The sequence below is a fragment of the Marmota monax genome, unplaced genomic scaffold (genome assembly GCF_021218885.2).
Source record: "Marmota monax isolate L192 unplaced genomic scaffold, Marmota_monax_Labrador192_F-V1.1 WCK01_AAM20220418_F8-fsc00029, whole genome shotgun sequence".
NCBI classification, from domain to species: domain Eukaryota; kingdom Metazoa; phylum Chordata; class Mammalia; order Rodentia; family Sciuridae; genus Marmota; species Marmota monax.
Window position 1 is genome coordinate 3,924,365 of NW_026693024.1, and position 6,000 is coordinate 3,930,364.

The 6,000-nt window shown below is 39.9% G+C and overlaps 1 protein-coding gene across 1 annotated transcript in view; it reads right to left on the reverse strand.

Annotated features, from left to right (window-relative positions):
* Positions 1-407, reverse strand: part of LOC124098680 (serpin B9) — a 138,324-nt gene extending 137,917 nt beyond the window's left edge. Inside the window, exon 1 of the mRNA XM_058582353.1 lies at positions 311-407. The gene's annotated coding sequence lies outside the window, so the exon portion shown is untranslated. The remainder of the gene's footprint in view (positions 1-310) is intronic.
* Positions 408-6,000: the final 5,593 nt, after the last annotated feature.

Sequence of the window (6,000 nt, forward strand, 5' to 3'; positions counted from 1 at the left end):
CATCCACTAGGGTGAGGTCTAGGTCCAGCCAAGGGCAGGCAATTGGCAAGCAGAGAAGCCAGGAGGCTGTGCAGCATCTTTGTCTTCTTGGAATCCTGCTGCCCTTATCCAGGACCAGACCCAATCAAGGTCCCGCTGCACAACTGACTTCCCAAGAAGCTATTTCTCTAAACACAGCAATGACACTGACTTCTTAGATTCTCTTTTCTCTTCTTCTGGCCTTCCCTTCTCCCAGTGGTGGCCTGGGGTTTCTAAAACTTGCCTGTCTTGGTCCACTGTCACTTCATCCCCTGCACAGAGAAGTCCTCACCTGCCACCTTTCACACAGTCTCTCCCTCAGGTCTCAGTGTTGCTAGCCTGGTGCTGACTTCTGAATCACAGGACCAGGATCTACAGCTGTGTCTCCCTCAGGTCCACTCTGGGGCCTCTGCACTCCCAGAGACCTTTTATCAGGCCTGTTTGGCTGTGGGAATTCCTACCTTCCAATCAGCATTCACCGCCCCAGGGAAGAAATCCAGTGTGACCTGGGTCATGGCAGGGGATAGAGTCTCCTCCCTGCTCAGGGATGGATCACTAATCCCCTTGCTCTTGCTCCCCTAGCCTCACCTCCTCTGTCACCCACTGGTTTGCACTGGAACACCAAGGGAGACACTGGGGTGGAGTTGGGCACAGCATGTTTTCTAGAGGATTCTGAAAGTGAAAGCACTCTGAAAGTGACAACCACCTGATCCAGTTATACCACTCTTCTCTGTGTACATGTGAAGAAATCAAAGTCAGCATAGTACAAGAAACAGCTGCATACCCATGTTTGTCCCAGCACAGTTCACAAAATCTGAGTTATGGAATCAGCCTAGGTGCCCATTATAAGATAAATTGATTTTTTAAAAAATCGATCTGTATATATGCACAGTAGTTTTATTTAGCCATAAAAAGGAAGGAAATGTGATTTGCAGGAAAATGAATGAAACTGGAAAATATCATGTTAAGCAAAATCAGTCTCAGAAAAAAAAAGTGTCTCGTGTTTTCTTTCATATGTGGAATCTAGAGAATAATATAAAATGACATGAAAGTAGAAGATGGACTAACAGGGAAGGTAAGGGGTGAGGGAAAGTACACGGGGGGGGGGGGGGAAAGAGAGTGTTACAGGTAGGGTGGATTCAGTTAGAGTACTTTATGTGTGCATGTAGGAAATTGCCACAATGCACCCAATTGTTTTGTATAATTACTATGCACTCATAATTATTTAAAAAAAACACATTTTTTTAAGTGTTGTTTCCAAGGGCTGGAGATATAGCTCAATTGGTAGAGTGCTTGCTTCACATGCACAGACCCTGGATTTGTTGTAGTGACAAAGGAGGCAAGGCATCGAAGATATCAGGAAACAGTTTTATTTGGCGCAGCCAGGTTCAGAGGGCACAGCTTTTGCTGTAATCAATTAATCCCCTGAACCCCAAGTTCAGGGAGTTTCAGAGTTTTATACCCAGCATGTAAGGGGAGGAGCTAAGAAGTTCACAGTCTGCAGAAGTTCACATAAAAGCAGCTTTTTCTTTCACTGTTTTTGACAAGTTAACCCTTCAAGGACAACACCTGAGAAGGGGAGAGCTTCTTCTCCCCTTTCTTTCCTCCCCCTGCCAGCTGTTACCATGGAGCCTAGTTTGTAACTTATCTTAAAAATGTAAGCATCTCTGTGAAGCCCAGCTCAAGGCCAGAGGCCTTGTTTGCACATTTCTACAAACTACTAAACTGGATATGTTTGTGAAAAACTAATAAAGGGTGTCCAGCACCTGGAGTTCTGGTATCTTCCCGGCCAGTGGCCAAGTAAAACAGAGTGACATGAAAATAGGAAATTTATCTACATTGAACTCTTTTGCAGAGACTCTTTTGCTGACAGTCCTAAAAATCAGTCATGGTAAAGATTTTTGAAGAAGCCCAGTTAAAACATTTCTGTGGGGCTGGGGATGTGGCTCAAGCGGTAGCAGGCTCGCCTGGCATGTGTGCGGCTCGGGTTCGATCCTCAGCACCACATACAAAGCAAAGATGTTGTGCCAGCCTAAAACTAGAAAATAAATATTAAAAAAAATTCTCTCTCTCTCTCTCTCTCTCTCTCTCTCTCTCTCTCTCTCTCTCTCTCTCTCTTAAAAAAAATCTGTGGAGAAAGGGGGTGCCACTTCAGGTTCAATCCTTAGCATCATAAAAATATAAAATGTTTTTTTCCACTTTCTCCCCCACTAATTAGTACTAGTCCAGCACTCTCATAGAGAACACAGGTGTCCTATATCTGAGCAGCTGACCTCTTTTCCAACTTCTGGTGCTTGAGCTGTGATGTATAAGCAGTCCTACTCTTCTCTGGCAATGTGACAGAAACAGAGACCAAATCAAAATGGCTCAGGACCTCAGCAGTGTCTATCATGGGGTGCAGAGGCAGGGACCACCTCTAGCAAGTTGATTTAGTAGTTCATGTCATCCAAGGTCCACACCCTTCCCCCATCCATCTTTGTACCAGCTTCAAGCAATTGGAAATACTTCATGTTGACATGTTGTCCCAAGAAAGAGAACAGACCAAATGTCTCTTCCTCTGAAGCAGGGAGCTTGTCCTAGAAGCTTGTCCATCAGCAGCTACCTGTCTTTTGTCAAATTAATGAAAATTAGTTTTCCTGAGTGCCTGAATTAGGGTGAGGCAAAACATTTAATAGGCACACTTTTTTAGGTGCTAATCCTCCATTTATGTGACCTCGATAATGAGGACTTCCCTAAATTTTGCACCCTACATGCCATACCATTTTTTTAATAACACCTTTATTCCTTGGCACATGCTTATAATCCCAAGATCCCAGGAGCTGGGGGGGGGGGTGGGCAAAGATAGGAAGATCTATATTTCAAAGCCAGCTTCAGCAATTTAGCAAGACCCTGTCTCAATAAAAATAAAAAATAAAACTCTGGGGATGTGGCTCAGTGGTTAAATGTCCCTGACTTTAATCTCTGTTTACAAAAATAAATAAATGAATAAACAAGCAAATAATCAGATAAATAATGCTTGCTAAAAGATGAATATGCATAACATAATATTGATAAGAGAAGGGATCTGAGACATTCTAAATTCAGTTACCAGCAAGATGAAGGAAAGAAAAGATAAGAGTTTAACTGATAGATTAAAGCTAAACCAACAAAGAAAAAAATAACTGCAGCATATTTCTTTCCCGTATTTTTAAGATCAGCCATTCAGACAAAATTTTATTCTGCTTATAGACTCAACCAACCAAGAAGCTACAGAAACATGTCTCTACTGACTCTCTTCCTATCCCAGGTCATATCCCTCTTCTCTCTATCCATTGTAGATTTAATGAAAGTAATCTGCACCTCCTACTCCCTGGATTTTTATGACAAAATATCCTTAGATCTAGTGGACATTTTTCCAGCTGCTACCTGGTAATGCTGCTAGTGACAGGGAATTTGCCCTAGGACCAGGCTAGCAACATGCACAGCTTGATAAACCCATGTATTTCAGAGATCTCTCCATCTCAAAATTATGGTTTAACAATATTCACCCCTTTAAATCCTACAATTCAAGATATTCACAAGCTGTACAACTGTCACCACTGTCTTAGTCCACAACATTTACAACACTTCAAAACAAATGGGATACTCATTTATAATTATTCTCCAGTCCCTCCTCCCTCCCCCCCCCAAGCTCTGGCAACCACAAATTCATTTTTTTCTCTGTATTTGCCTATTGAGAGCATTTCACATAAGGAATCATACAGTATGAGGTATTTTGTTACTGCCTTCTTTTACTAACCTGATGTTTCCAAGGTTCATCCTTGTTGGTTCAAGGTATGGGCATTTATCTCTTTTTGTGCTAGAAAAAATACTCATAATAATATTGGGTGCATATATGTTCATTTTTAAATTTCATCAATTGGTAGGCAGTTGGCTTGTTTTCATAATCTATCTGTTTGGATAATGCTGCTGTAAATATTTGTGTACAGTTTTTGTGTAAATATGTTTTCTTGGATTTAACTTGAATATAGACCTAAGTGTGAAATTTCTTGTTTATAAGATAACTCTGCATTTAACTTTAGGTGGAACTACCAAACTAATTTGCAAAGTTACTGCACAAATTTAAATGCCCACTAGCAATGAGAGTTTTAGTTTCTCCATGTCTATTGACTGATTGTTGCTATTCTAGTGGGCATGGTGAGATGTTTCACTAAAGCTTTCACAATTGTATTTCACTGATGCGTCATGATGTCGAGATTCTTCTCATGTTCTTATTGGCCTGTTATCTATCTTTCTCAAAGAAATGCCTGTTCAAATGTTTTTGCCTAGTTTTAAGTTGGGTTACTATTTCTTTTACTATTGAGTTTTTTAACATCAAATTTTTTACAACATGATTTCTGGTTACTTACTCATCTCTATGTTGAGTTCTTAATTTTACCAAGGTTAAAATACTTATCCACTGTGTAACATGTCAGGTGACTGCACCATCTCTGTGAGACAGATTGATGGACCCAACTTCCTCCAACTCATGAACTTGGGATGTCCCTCCTAGAGTCTGTGTCTCTTTTCCTACCATCTTTACATGTTAAAGGGACTGCTTCTTTTGTGTTTCCTATTTAAGCTCCTTTGATTGGACTTGATATAAGTTGATACAACTGCAAACTCTTACTCAGGATTGAGCAGTTCTGCAGACTGAAAACACCCTCCTTTTGAGTTTGAACCTTATTTGTTTCTTTCTCAGAGAATAACATGTTCCAATCATGACCCCCAAGATTAATGATGACTGATGTTTGATTTAGATGCTTCTGCATCCAATTGTAGTGAGTACCATGGCTTAGTTCAACTTCTGTTGCTAATAACAAAATACCACAGACTGTGTCTATTATGAAAAAACAAGAGGGGCTTTATTTTGGGTTACATTTCTGATCAGAAGTCAAGGGTTCATATCTGGTTATGACCTACTTGCTGACAGAGTCCCAGTGCAATGCAAAATATCACAGAAATAGCCCCAACATATATGATAGATTGATGTTTGGCCAAGGTGCAATTGCAATTCAGGGGAGAAAAAAAATGGTCTTTTCATCATATGCAAATACAAAATATACATAATTACAAAAATCTAATAATTATATTTCTTTTTTTAATTTTGCTTAAAATTTATTAATTATTATTAGAAGATATGGAGAAATAACAAAATCATTGTAAATATTGTACATCCAGAAAGCAAATAGCTCATCTTTGAAAGGATACAATTTCTTTGTTTTGTTTTTTTTATTAGCTACACATGACATTAAAATGATCTTGGCAATTCATACATTTGAAAGATTAGGGGTATAATTTCTCATTTTTCTGATTGTACAGATTGCAGAATCACACTGCTCATACAGTCACCTATATACATACAGCAATCATAATGTCTATTCTATTCTACGGCCCTTCCTATCCCCCCTACCCCTCCCCTCCCCTCCCCTCCCATCATTTCTCTCTATCCAATCTAATGTGACACACTTCTTTATTTTTCTCCTCACAACATCATACATGTATTCTGTTAATGATGAGGGTCTCCTTCCATCTTCCGTGCAACTCCCCTTCTCCCTCCTTTTTCCTCCCACTTCTCTTCCCTATTTAGTGGTGATATTCTTCTCATGCTCTTCCTCCCTATCCCATTTTGAGTCACTCCCCTTATATCAGAGAAGACATTCAGCATTTGTTTTTTAGGGATTGGCTAACTTCACTTAGCATAATCTGCTCTAATGTCATCCATTTCCCTGAAAATGCCATGATCTTGTTATTTTTTAGTGCTGAGTAATAGTCCATTGGGTATAAATGCCACAGTTTTTTAATCCATTCATCTATTGAAGGGCATCTAGGTTGGTTCCACAGTCTAGCTATTGTGAATTGTGCTGCTATAAATATTGATGTGGCTGTATCCCTGTAGTATGCTCTTTTTAAGTCTTTTGGGTATAGTCCGAGAAGGGGAATAGCTGGGTCAAATGGTAGTTC